Source organism: Leopardus geoffroyi, chromosome B1 (assembly GCF_018350155.1).
Source record: "Leopardus geoffroyi isolate Oge1 chromosome B1, O.geoffroyi_Oge1_pat1.0, whole genome shotgun sequence".
Lineage (NCBI taxonomy): Eukaryota > Metazoa > Chordata > Mammalia > Carnivora > Felidae > Leopardus > Leopardus geoffroyi.
Window position 1 is genome coordinate 77,974,680 of NC_059327.1, and position 13,912 is coordinate 77,988,591.

The window sequence follows — 13,912 nt, forward strand, 5'->3', positions numbered from 1 at the left end:
CGCACCACCTCTCTGCCCTTCCTACCCTCTTCTGTGGGTCTCTTGTCTATGCTTGGCTCTGGAGAGTCCATTCTGCTAGTGTTCTGGCGGTTTTCTGGATTATTTAGGCCAATGTGGGTGGAATCTAAGCGATCAGCTGGATGAGGCGAGTCCAGCATCCTCCTACACTGGCATCTTCCTAATGCCCTTTTCAGTTCTTCTTTTGTTTGGCATCTCAACAGCCACTGACATAGCTAAATTCACTTTTTAAAAAAATCTCTCCCTACTGACTTCTGTGACTCCTAGCCTCCCTTGGCATTCTTTCTTCTAGTTCTGAATAAAGAGTCCTTCTCTTCTCAATTTTGAGGCTGGTTCATTAGCAAGACTAGTGAAAATAAGGTATGCAGGGACATTTATGGCAAATTTCAAGTAGAAAAAACTCAGTTTTATTTTATTTAATGCTAAAACTTGACAAAATATTATTTTCAACCCATCTTCTGAAAGAGAGGCTCACATTTAATAATTTCATTGTCTATTCCTGCCTGTCAATTTTTTTTGGTTTGTGTGTTAGGTAGGTAGTCAAATTTAACGACTGATTCTAAATTGTTATGAATGTGTTTGTTGAATTCTAAGGTCTTTGAATTTAAAATTGTTCTCTTCTAACAGTTGGGTTGATAGAAGGTAGAAATTCTCCTGGACTGGATTCTTCACCAGCAGGGCTGAGGCTCACACAAGCCTGTAGGAGCTAGTCACTAAGCTATTGAGCAAGAACTTTGAAAGGAATTGATTGTAATAATAAGTTTTAGTGACTCATTTATGTTGAAAGGGGATACATTTATTAAATGTTTGTTTACTTGTTTTTTTATTAACCTGTTTTTACCCATAACAATTAAGACTACATATAGAAATAAGAAATTTCAGGAAGGGGAAATAGCTCATACTATCCAAAAAGATAGTAACCTGTAATGTTTATTAAAACAGATTTTATGTTTTAGAAAGAAGTGTTATACCCAGTGTAAAGTAAAAGTAGGCAAGATTATCATTGTCAGGAAGGCTAAAACATGCTAATTTACTATACGTAACAAGAAACATCATTTTGATCTTGAAGTGACACATCTTTGTTGATACTGTAACCATTAACAATATTTATACCTTACAATTCATCCAACACATTTTTATTGATCTAGGCTGGGATACAGTGAACAACATATTTAAGATCCCAACCAAACAGAAGCTCACATGATAGAGATTAAACATTCTTACAGTAGGTAAAAGTATTAGTTCTCTATGTTTTGAACTTGGACATAGACTTTTTCAAAATCTTTTCTTTTTAAAAACTTTTGAAAATTTTTAGTTTTTTTCAAAATATTTTAATTTCATAGGTGGATAATTATTAGAATATTCTAATTAATTAATGAACCATTTTGAGGTAACTGTCATATGTTAACTTTCCAAAAATATTTCTGTATTTAATTTTTGCTTCTGAAAATGTAACTTTATGACAGGAAATCGAGAGTATGCAAAAAACTATATTAATAATAATACTGCTGTATTACAAGATTTCTGTTACATGTTTAGAGAAAAGAAATATACTTACCTACAGTGTTTTCCAACTCAAATACATTTATATTAAAAGAGCTTCTATGAATTAGTATCATTATTTCACCTACTTTATGAGCCAATGATGAGGTCATCGTGTAGAGGAAAAAGGCTAGAATATTGCCTTAGATTCTTCAAAGAGAGTAAAATAAAAATCTAAGTGCTAGCTAGCATTCATGCTGATTTAGGGATCTATAATTCAAAGCAGGTAAGTTTTTAGGATTTTATTATTTATGACCTAAACTCTTCCTTTACAAGAGCAAAAGGAATACACTCTTTCTTTACAAGTTTATCCAAAATTAATCTGAAACATTCTATTTCAAATGTAAGGGGAATAATATAATTAGGTTATAATGCCAAAAGTACCCATGCAGAAATTATATTAGCTTTACTCACTTTGTAACTCAAAAGAATCATGCCCCATTTTGTCTAAAATCTATTAATAATATGATTCTGCCTTCTAATATCTGTTGCAAAGGGATGATTTTATTAGTTTTTAAGTTATTAATATACTGTAAGTTGACTTTATGTAACATGCATTTTAAGAACATGATGAAACTATTAACTCTTTATCTGATCTGAAGCTTGATCTTCCCCAACCTAAATTCATCTTAGGAAATTCATGACAATAGTTATATTTGAATAATGATTCAAACCCCATCTCTTCCACATATATCTGTTTTTCTTTCCTAGATCAGGTTTCAACATAATCCAGGTTAGTCAGGCTGTTCTGGAAAACTAGATTGAGAACAATCATCATCAAGAAAAGAAAAATGTGCATAGTAGGCTTGAAATGAACCAAAGAGATGTTGCTTTCATTTCAGTTTTTGTCCTTTCAAAGCACCTACTGGCTTGGATGACTTGGTGGTCTATTGCTGGGAAGAAGTGGAACTTCCTATTAAAGAATGAGAATTTATGAAAGGAAAACCTGCCCAAAATATAGTCCATAGATAGGATGTCTGGGTGGCTCAGTAGGTTAGGCATCCGACTCTTGATTTTGGCTTAGGTCATGATCTTATAGTTGTGAGATTGAACCCAGCCTTGGACTGAGCATGAAGCCTGCTTGGGATTCTTTCTCTCTCTTTCTGTCTACTCTTCCTCTACTCATGCGTGCTCTCTCTCTCTCTCAAAATAAATAAATAAACATAAAAAAGTCCACAGACGTCAGTCATTTATATTAATTTAATTAAATATATTAATATATAAATATTTATATTAATTAAATGAGAAAAAATAGTAGTCACATAAACTGGGGTTAACATCTGCCAATCAGATAATGACACTTGTGAGGGTTTAAATATTTTAATTACAGTTAACTCTTGGAAATGTACTGGATTTGTTTTTCAATTATAACGTAGCCCCACTTCTTCCTATGCTCTCCCTTTTTATAAGACCTGAAACTTGTAAACTACATTGGCCTTTATGACACTAGTTGCAATTTACATTCTGCCAAATGGCATTGTTCAACTCTGGACAGAAGCATAGGCCTTGGAAAACTAGAAATTTTTCAGCAGCCCCCAGGCATTGCCCTGTGAATTGCCTCCCAGAGTACTTGAGACAACTGGGGCTTTTGATAGAAGTTAGCCACAGTTCCTAACCTGGGTGATCCATTTCAATGGAAATGAGTGGTTAAGCTACAGAGGTAGTGTTGGTCTGTCTATGTCTTCACTATAGCTTTTTCAATTGTTTTAAAAACACTACACTCCTTATATTCCCTTTTTGCTTTAGTATCTACAATTGTGTCTATTTTCCTGATGGAACTCTTTACTGGAAAAGAATACTTACAGCTAATATAACATTGTGGTTTATCAACAGTGACTTCCTTTGGTGAATTGTTTTGCCAAGGGCCTAACTAAAAAATAATCAGAGGACCAGTTGAAAACAAATTACTATTTAAATGTATGTATGTATGTATGTACCTACGTACACATGTTTGTGAGTTCTAAAGCTGGATCAAGACAACATTCTAATTACTTAAATTTTTTTATTGTTAAAAAACTAATATAAGTTCACTATTTTAGCCCTTTAAAAGCATACAATTTAGTGATTTTATAGTATATCCGCAATGCTGTGTGACCATCACCACTAATTCCAGAAAGTTTTTTTTTAAAACACTTTAAAGTTTGTTTTTTATTTTTGAGAGACAGAGAGAGAAAGAGAGAGAGAGAGTGAGCAGGGTAGGTGCAGAGAGAGAGAGGGAGAGAGAATTCCAAGCAGGCTCTGCGCTATTAGTCCAGAGCCTGATACAGGGTTCAAACCAGGTTAGTAACTGTGGCTAACTTCTATCAAAAGCCCCAAACCATGAGATCATGACTTGAGCCAAAACCAAGAGTCGGATGCTCAACTGACTGAGCTACCCAGGCACCCCTAATTCCAGAACATTTTTATTAACCCAAAAAGAAACCACATGTAGTCCATTCCCCTGCATGCCCAATGTCTTCAGGTAATCACTACTCTACTTTGGATTTCCTTATTCTAGACAGTTAATATAAATGGAGTCATACCATATCTGGCCTTTAGAGTCTGGCATCTTTCACTTAGCACAATGTTTTCAAGGTTCTTCCATGTTGGTGCATGTATCAGTGCTTCACTCCTTTTATAATTGCACCATAGTCCATTATATGGATATACCACATATTGTTCATCCATCCATCATTTGCTAGACATTTGGATTATTCCACATTTAGGCTATTATGAATAATGCTACTGTGAAATTTGTGTTCAAGTTTTTGTGTGATCGTATGTTTTCAGTTCTCTTGGGCATAGGTATAGTAGTAGAATTACTGGCGCATATGGTAACTTTACATTTAACTCTTTGAGGAACTTTCAAATTGTTTTCCACAGTAGCTGCACCATTTTATATTCCCACCAGAAATTTATGAGGCTTCCAATTCCTCCACTTTCTCACTTGTTATTTTCCTTTTGAAAACCATACATAGCTATTTTAGCAGGTGTTAAATGGTATTTCATTATGGTTTTGATTTCCATTTCCCTAATGACTAATAGTGTTGAACATCTTTTCATATACTTATTGGCTATTTGTATATTTACTGTAGAGAATTGTCTATTTAAATACTTTTTGGGTTGTCTTTTTATTGTTGAGTTGTAAATATTCTTTATATATTCTGAATACTAGATCCTTATCATATAAATGATTTGCAAAGATTTTCTTCCACTCCATGGGTTGTCTTTCTACTTTCTTGATAGTATCTTTTGGTGCACAAAATTTTGATGAAATCCATTTAATCTGTATTTACACTTGATGCTTGTGCTTTTGGCATTATATTTAAGAAACTATTGTCTAATTCAAAGTCTTTTTATTTATTAAAAAATTGTTTGATGTTTATTATTTTTGAGGGGGGTGGAGGGGCAGGAGAGAGGGAGACACAGAATCTGAAACAGGCCCCAGGCTTGAGCTGTCAGCACAGAGCCCGACAGTAGGCTTGAACTCACGAACTGTGAGATCATGACCAGAGCTGAAGTCAGATGCTTAACCAATCACCACCCAGGCGCCCCTAATTCAAAGTCCCGAAGATTTACACCTGTTTCCTTCTAACATTTTTATGGTTTTAGCATCTACATTTGGGTCCACTTTGATCCATTTTGAGTTTACTAATTCCTTTTTATAAAATGTTGCTTATTTTTGCTAGTATTATTTTGTTTTCTATTCTTATTTTCTCCATTAGCACAGATAATTGAGAATTAATTCTATTCTGAAATTGTGCTGGTTAAGAAAGCTTTCAAGAATGCAGGCATCAAGGCCAAAAGAGGAAATTCAAGCATAATGACTTTAAAAACATAAAGTGCTATTTGAGTCCTCTTGGAATAATACTGTTGTGACGTGTAGAGTCTGAATTACATTTGTCAGCCACTATAAATTTTTAACCCAATTAAGAAACACATTATAAATATTTTCAGTAATGCATACTTCTTTCTACTATTTGTGTCCTCTACTTTAACCTTCTCCCTTAGCTCTTCACCAAGGTTTTTGTTGTTTTTGTTGTTGGAATGACTGTTGTTGTAATTGCTTTAAAAATTACCTGAATTAAGGTCACATTAGAGCTGCTTTAACGTATAAAACTTTTAATCACAATAATCCTCTAGTCACTGTTAAAATGCACTGTCCCCAGTGGACAGAAAATAAGAACATATAAGGTTAGTCACAATTGAGGAGCCTACTGAGAAATTATAACATTAGAACTCTGAATTTTTTAGGTCAGGGATTATGACAGATTCTTCAGGAACCATGTTCAGTGTGGTTGACACTCTATTAGGCCAATTTTAGTGTCTGAAAAGCACTGGAGAACATGAAAGTGTCCCTTTGCATGGGGAATTTTGTTTTAGCAAATGTTATGAAAGCCGGTTGAACATAAAACTGCTTTCTAATCTTGGATTCCAATTGGGATTAATACTGTTTGTTGTATGACTAAAAGTACTACTGTTTTTCTTTTTGAATAACTAGACTTGTATTAAAGCAATAAAAAAAAAATCCCCTATCTGTTTAACAATTGGTTTAACAATGAGGTTCTAAAAAAAAGAAGTGTCATATGATAGAAAACAGATATTTCTTAGGCCTTTGAAATCCACACCCACTTTTGTTAAGCATAAGAATCCAAAGTCTTTCTTTCATGTTATTTGAAATTTCAAGATTGTGTAGTTTGATATTTTATAGATAATATATAATAGTTGAAACATTTTTCAAAGTAGATTTAGAGGCCCTAATACTCCTTCCCTGTTCCAAGCCTAACTACAAGATTCTAATATATAGTACCTAGAATGATATCTTTCCCAGGATTCTGGGTTGGAAATTCACTGTTCCACACAGTGTAAAATATCTTTCTTCACATTTTTGTGAATCGAGGGATATCAGGATCAATCCAGAAGTCAGACCCAAGGTCTATCCAGCCAGTGTTTTGTGAACAGAAGTCCTGTTTTAAGCAATGTTTCATGGGAGGGCAGTGAAATGATTTCTCTCAATATTAGTTTTAATTTCATTAGGTATATCGAAATTTCTGAAAGAAGTTATTTTTAGTTCTTTCACTTATAAATTCCTCTCAATTCTTTCAAAATCATTTGGCAATGTTACTTCTTGAAGTACTGAGTACACAAAAGACCTTTTCTTTTTAATTTATTCTAAATATTCTCCCTCTTAATAGGTCCATATTTGGGGGAAGGAGTCATCTAATTTTAAACATATTGAATTGGAAATACCTACAAAATATCGATTTGGGTAGTTCAACCCATCTATTGTAATATCATCACAAATGAATACTATTTGAAATGAAAGGCCCAGGAAAAGTCCTGGTTGAAGATGGGAAAGGCATTAATATGCAAATAGCAGAAGGAGGAAGAATAGCAAGCAACAATACTGAGAAAGAAGGATTGAAGAATAGAAGGAAAACTAGGAATGTGAAGTATCCTGGGAGCCAGAGAAAGAGGAAATGTAAAACAAGCTCAAATATTTAGAAATTCAAAAACATGTATGTAGTGGTTTAAACACTGACAATTCCCATTAGATGTTGAGAAGTGAGATTATTGGTGACCCTCCCCTAAATTGCTTATAGTGAAATCGTAAAGTAGATCTTGAATGTGAACATAAAATAAGGAACTGGAGACAGCACACAGAGGAGCTTACTGAGAGGAGGAGGAGAAAACTAGAAGGGTAACTAACAAGGGATGTAAATCAAAGGGGGATTTTTGTTTTATTTTTTAAGATACAAAAGATTTGACCATATTTATAGAATGCAGGGTGTAATACAGAAATAGAGAAGAGAAAGGGAATCTTTAGAGAAACATATTTTTAAAGGAGACAGGCCAAGATGGGTTCATGATAAAGATGTGGTCACAAGACTTGAGGCAAAGTCTTTCTCCGCACCTTAAGGAAAGACGGTGAAAATGGTTGAACCTTCATAACATGTGTGTTGATGGTGAAGACAAGTGGGGAATGGAGAGGGGAGGGGTTCCTCCCATGATGATCTCTAAAAGGGATGATTATCTGCCAAGGGCAAGAAACTCAGGAGTTATTTAGAGGACTTGGGAGGTACTGAAGGTAAGAAATGGCAGGTGAGTGAAATATATCTGAGTGTTCACCAAGGATGAGATGAGAATATAGCTAATATTGTTTTATGACATCAATCAGAAGTTTAGTGATTTTTTTTGTCCCAGTGACATTAGGAAAACTAAAGCAATGACAGCTAGATTTGAGAGAAGGGACAGACTAGAATTTTTCGACTTTTGAAGATGGTCACTAGTGCCTTGCTTTGACTTTTCCATCTTACGTTTGTCTTATTAAAAGTAGTCTTATCCTACTGAGCCTGAAAATGCTGACTAAATTCCAGATTACTGGACGTTGGAACTGGGAAGAGCCTCAATACTTGGTCTACTTCAGCACCCATGATTTTATGCAGGTTAAGAGGTCAGATTCTTTGCTGATGATGTAATCCGCCCTCAAAGATGTGCCCAAAGCCCATGGCTAGTTAACTACTGAATAAAAGCATAGAATGAGTGTCAAGAAGAAAAATGCACCTGGAGAACATGATGAGCACATTTCCAGGGATGATGGATTGCTGGGGATTCATTTTGCAAATGTGGTTTGGGAAGTTGTTGTTGTGCATTACCTATTGTGTACAATGTAATGCAAGGTGACTGCACACTCATAATTCAATACAGGCTTGCTCTTTAGAGATTTTAAATGCCTTTTTAGCCCCATACTTGAGTTATAACGATGTATCAGACTTTAAAAAACCTAAGCATTTGCCTCCTTATTTGAAAATGTATTGTCTACCAAAAGACACACAGTAAATCTAGTTCTCTGAGCTAAATACCTCTGGTAATTAGTGAACATGAAACCAGAAGCAAAAGTAAATAAGCCCTTTATGATGCGTGTGGCACCACACTAAAGCAGCTACTTTAAAAGCAGTGTGTTTTGTTGTTCAAGGTCTTTATTAGGGCATAACTAAATATATATTAAAGCTTTTCAAGACAGCTAAATGGAATAAACTGAATGGGCTAATTCTCTACACAGTGGAAAAATCCTTGATAAAACAACTTCCAGAATTCAAGTTATTATAAATTTTTATAAAATACTAACATAATCTGGAAATCTCCTTGGAACAAGATGACAGTTTACAAGGCAGCTTACTTTCCGGACTACATTAAACTGCACCAACTCCACACTATGCGAATATTGGGGTTTTATTCTGTTAATGGGATTGGCTTTGGCTTTAAGACACATCCGCTTCATAAAGCAACATATGTAGAAATAAACTCCTGCTGTTTTCAAGGTTTTTGCCTTTTCCCCCCCAGGAGGGTTTTGAAGAAAGCCTAAATAATGAACACATAGAATATGCATCTACATGAATACATAGCATGTAGAACTATTATTCATTTGTTTAATGTTATTAAACCTCTCTCTTATGCAAAGCACATGCTAGGCATTTGAGGCTTAAAGATTCATTCAATTAAACAAATAGCTGTTCTACATCTACAATCTTCAAGACTGAGTATAGAGATGATTAATCATGGTCTTTGTTCATTAGAATCTTATTGTCTCTTATATGTACTAACTGAAAAAGAAGAAAGTAAAACAATAATTGCAGATATGCATACAGTAGGCAGCCCAGGGTTGTTTGTTTGCACAGCATCTGTGAATGACTAATTCACTAAAGGAGAAGGTGAACACCTCTCTTCTGCTGGTGGGGAGAGTGGTTTGGTTGCTAGTACATCAGTTGAGGCAGGAAATTACAAATGCCTGAACCAAAGCAGTAAAAGCAGAAACAGATACATAAGGGCACATTCAGTTAATATTTAAGTGTTATTATCAATGAAAATTAACAATGAACTAGATGGATACAGTGAACAAGTGGACAATTCATATTTTGAATTGCACTAGCAATTGGCTTTTTGATCAAGGTCTAATAATAGTGCACATTTGGAGGCTCATAAACTGCTTTAAAATAGGATAATAGCTATATATAGTCTCCCAGAAAAAAATATATTTATATACTATATATAGAAAGAAAATTTGCACATATTATCAGGAATGCCATGGTCTCCCTGAAATCAGTCTCTGATATATTTTCTGATTTGTTGTTTTGTTTAAACAACTACAAAGATTTAGGATTAAAATTCCAACTGAGCGACAATCTTGTCTGTTCTTCATTTTTATTATTATCACATATACCTTCATCCAATTATATATATTTATATGCTTTGTTGGGAAGTTTTAAGTTCTTCTTTAGTGTTCAATGTTTTATATTTCAGTTGTTGAAAACAATGCTCATGTTCCATGCACACCATAGTAGGTACTACAGATAAATCAACGACCAGAACAGATATGGTGCTTTGTCATAAAGGTTGTAGTGATTACAAATGTGATATGTGCTCTGAAGGAAAATTGAGTGGTGCTACGAGGATATTGTCAGTCCAGTGTTGGACATGGAGGTAGAGAGGTAACAAGGTCAGAGCAGGCTAATCTGGAGAAATGAATATATACATGAATGAATAAAATAGTGAATGATAAATGAATAAATTGGATTTTCAGTCCGAATGGCTTACCTTTTTCAAAAAAAAGTATGTAACAGCTTTATTGAGCTATAATTCACATACCATAAAATTTATCCATTTAAAGCGCACAATCTAATATCTTTTGGTATATTCACAGAGTAGGGCAACTGTCACCACAGTCAATTTGGGAACATTTTAAATACACCCCAAAAATCTCAAGCCTGCTAGCAGTCACTCTACATTTTCTCTGAACTTCTCTTTTCCCACCTCCACCAGCCTCAGGCAATCTCTAACTGCTTTCTGAATCTATAAATTTGTCTTTCCTGGATGCTTCACATAAATGAAATCATGCAATATTGGCCATTTCTGACCAGCTTCTTTTTTAGTATGATGTTTTGAAGATTCATCCATGTTGCAACATGCATGAGCAATTCGTTCCTGTTTGTAGCTGAATGGTATGCAATTGTCTGGATATAGCACATTTTGTCTATGCATTCATCAGTTGACGAATATTTGAGTTGTTTCCACTTTTCTGGCTATCATGAATAATGCCACTCTGAACATTTGTGTACAGCTTTTTGTGTGGATTTATCTCTCACTTGGATATCTATCTAGAACTAGAATTGCTGGGTCATATGGTAACTCTATGTTTAACCTTTTGATGAATTGCCAGACCATTTTCCTTACCTCTATTTTAAATTTCATTACATTTGTCCTACTACTTCCATCTCTTGCTTTAGGTAATAGATGTTTTCTGGAAAAATTCCATTTGACTTGATTTATATGTTAATGGAATCATGTTTTATGTGTTCAAAGGGAGCCTGATTTTTAATGGCATCTGGGTTTTTAACACCTATGTAAAAGCTCTGAATTAGGTAACAGAAAACCTAGATTCCAAGGCTGAGCTCTAACATTAATTCACTATGGGACTGAGTCATGACTATTAACCCATAAGGAAGCAGGAAATTTCTTTTGGGAAAACTTGTCTGGTACCATATGTAATGGGTAATGAGGTATTTCAGAAAGATAAATTATATCAGGTGTCATATGTTACATTAGGTTTAGATAAGGATATCCAGAAAACAAACACAATAACAAAGTATAGATAAATTCAGGTTACTTAAAGAAAAGGTCCATTTGGGATATTTGTCACTTTAATTTATAATTGAAAGATACAAATAGTTCAAAATATGAATCTCACTTTTATTTACCACTTCCCCTTCTCTATATTTTCTTTGTCCGGAGCTTTAGTTTTAACTTTTCTTTTGCCACCTTTTATCTAACAGCCAAACAGAATAAGGAGAGAAGTAGAAACCTAAATGATTGGTTAGCTAATTAGCCTCCCAATGCTGATGTTCATAATTTTAGTGTGGTGTCAAACATTCAACAGCTCTGAGATTCCTGGGAAAACAGATTATGCTGAATTCTTGGATCTTAATAGGTGTAGCAGCTGGTTTATAGCTGCCATTATTAGTGCCACCACCCCCCCCCCCCGTTTTGTTTGTTTGTTTGTTTGTTTTTTTCTGTTTTAGATAGGCTGAATCTCAAGGCTTTTATTCTATAAAGGAGACAGACTGGCTAGAAATGGAAAAAAGGTATGCTGCCAAACTGTAATTTTTGAGCCATTCCTTCTGTGGGAAAGAAAGGGAGAGATTATTCAACTAATATTCACCATGCATAGATTGACAACCTAGTGCATGCAAAATAGTCATCTGGTTAAGATGGAGAATGCAAAGATAAGTAATACCCACTACCTCCCCAAAGTTTATTGTCTAAAGCACGTAGATAGCTGTTAAATGTGTGGAAAACATCTAAAGGTCATTAACTCGGTTAATAAAGTTGCAAAGGAAATTCAGAAGATGGAAAAATGACTCCTACCAGAAGAATTAGAAAAGGCTTTAGAAGAGGGATTTGATTCTATTTTGACTGAGCCTTGGAGGTTGGGGGATGGTATTCCATCTGGTACAGGATGCAAAGGCATTCTAGACAGAGGGCACATTAAGAGTAAAGATATGAAAAAAGAAAATACACCACGCTTGTCTGGGGAAGAAGAGTTTTATCCAAAAATATTCAAGAAAAGCCTTAGATAGGATCTTCCACAAATACTCTACACATTTCAAATGATATCTGAGTTTGAGAGCCTCTTAATATTTTTTTCATGACTTTAGGGGCAATCTCTTCTGCCTCAATTATCATCCCACTGGAGAAAACAGAGTCCCAAAAGTTCCAGTGGGATATGTTTAGACTTACCGTATGACTTTATGTATAGAGAAGAATGTTTTGTCCAAAGACAATGCCCACATAACATTCCACTGTCAGATCCATCTTCCTGAAGACAGGAAATTCGGAATGTTATCTTTTGGATGAATGAATGAATGAGTGAATGGATGGAGAGAAGAGCAGACCATTGTTTATGAGGGGAAACTTAGGGGAACTTCCTTAGAAATGTGTTGTTACATATTCTTGATTCTTACATTATGAAATCCCTTCAAAAATCCTTTTGTGGTAATTATATATCTGTTATACTACTTCCTATAGAGGGCATGGAATTCATTTGAAGCTTGAAGCATGTTGAGTGCAGGATAGAAAGAAAATAGATATCTCCAACTGCCAAACAGTTGCCAATGAAATAATTCACCTCTAGAAGTGCCAGCATCAATTTGTGAGATTAAGAATTGATATTTTCAGTCTGCTTACCATTTGTTTGGCCTTGTCATTTATGTATTCAGATAATCAATGAAAGTTTGTTCAACTTTTGAAAATTTAATTTATAGTCCAAGAGACAGAAAATATATCTTGTAAATGAATAGGATCTAGAATATATGTCAGGAAGCTTCCTATAGTCTTCAAAGGATGTTGTCTATGAAAAAAAAAAAGCTAAATAAAATCCAGGATTAAAATTATTGGTTAAATTTAGGGTAGATGGATGGGTGAAATAAGTGATAGGGATTAAGGAGCACACTTATTGTGATGAACACCTGGTATTGTATGGAAATGTTGGATCACTATATTGCACACTGGAAACTAATATTACACAGTGTTAACTACCCTGGAATTAAAGACTTAACAAAATTATTTGTTCAATGTAATCAATGAAGCATTATTGTCCAAATACTTTGGACTCTCTTTAAAGTCACAGTGGGCTTGAACAATTTAAACTAGTCAAATATACAGGTAAATGTTAAGCCTTTGACAAACTGTATTATACAATCTGAAATTGTCCATTATAGTTGTCAGTGTGAAAGATACAGAAATTAAACAAAAATGATCATTAGTCATGATCATTTCTGACTAAACAGAGACATAACACAGTTGATAAGAAAACAAAGAATTAACTTTAGGGGCGCCTGGGTGGCTCCATAAGTTGAGTGTCTGACTTCGGCTCAGGTCATGATCTCACAGTTCGTGAGTTCGAGCCTGGTGTCTGGGGCTCTGTGCTCACAGTTCACAGACCCTGGAGCCTGCTTCAGATTCTGTTCCCCTCTCTCTCTCCCCCTCCCCCACTGATGCTCTGTCTCTCTCTCTCTCAAAAATGATACTAAAAACATTTAAAAAATTAACATTAAAAGATAAGAAATACAATTTTACCTTTTCCTGTATATGAATCAAAACCATATGTAATTTTAAATTGCATGGTATATGCTATAACCAGTTGTGAAACTGTTTATGTCATACCCATTAACTGTGGCTGAGTTGTTTTTTATTTTTTGTTTTTTGGGTTTTTTTTTTTTTGCCCAAACTCAGTGTTTTGGCATATTTACATCAGATCTTTCTTTAAGGAGACATTACAGATACAGGCAATGCCCCTGTGTAACCGTTTGCAATTAAT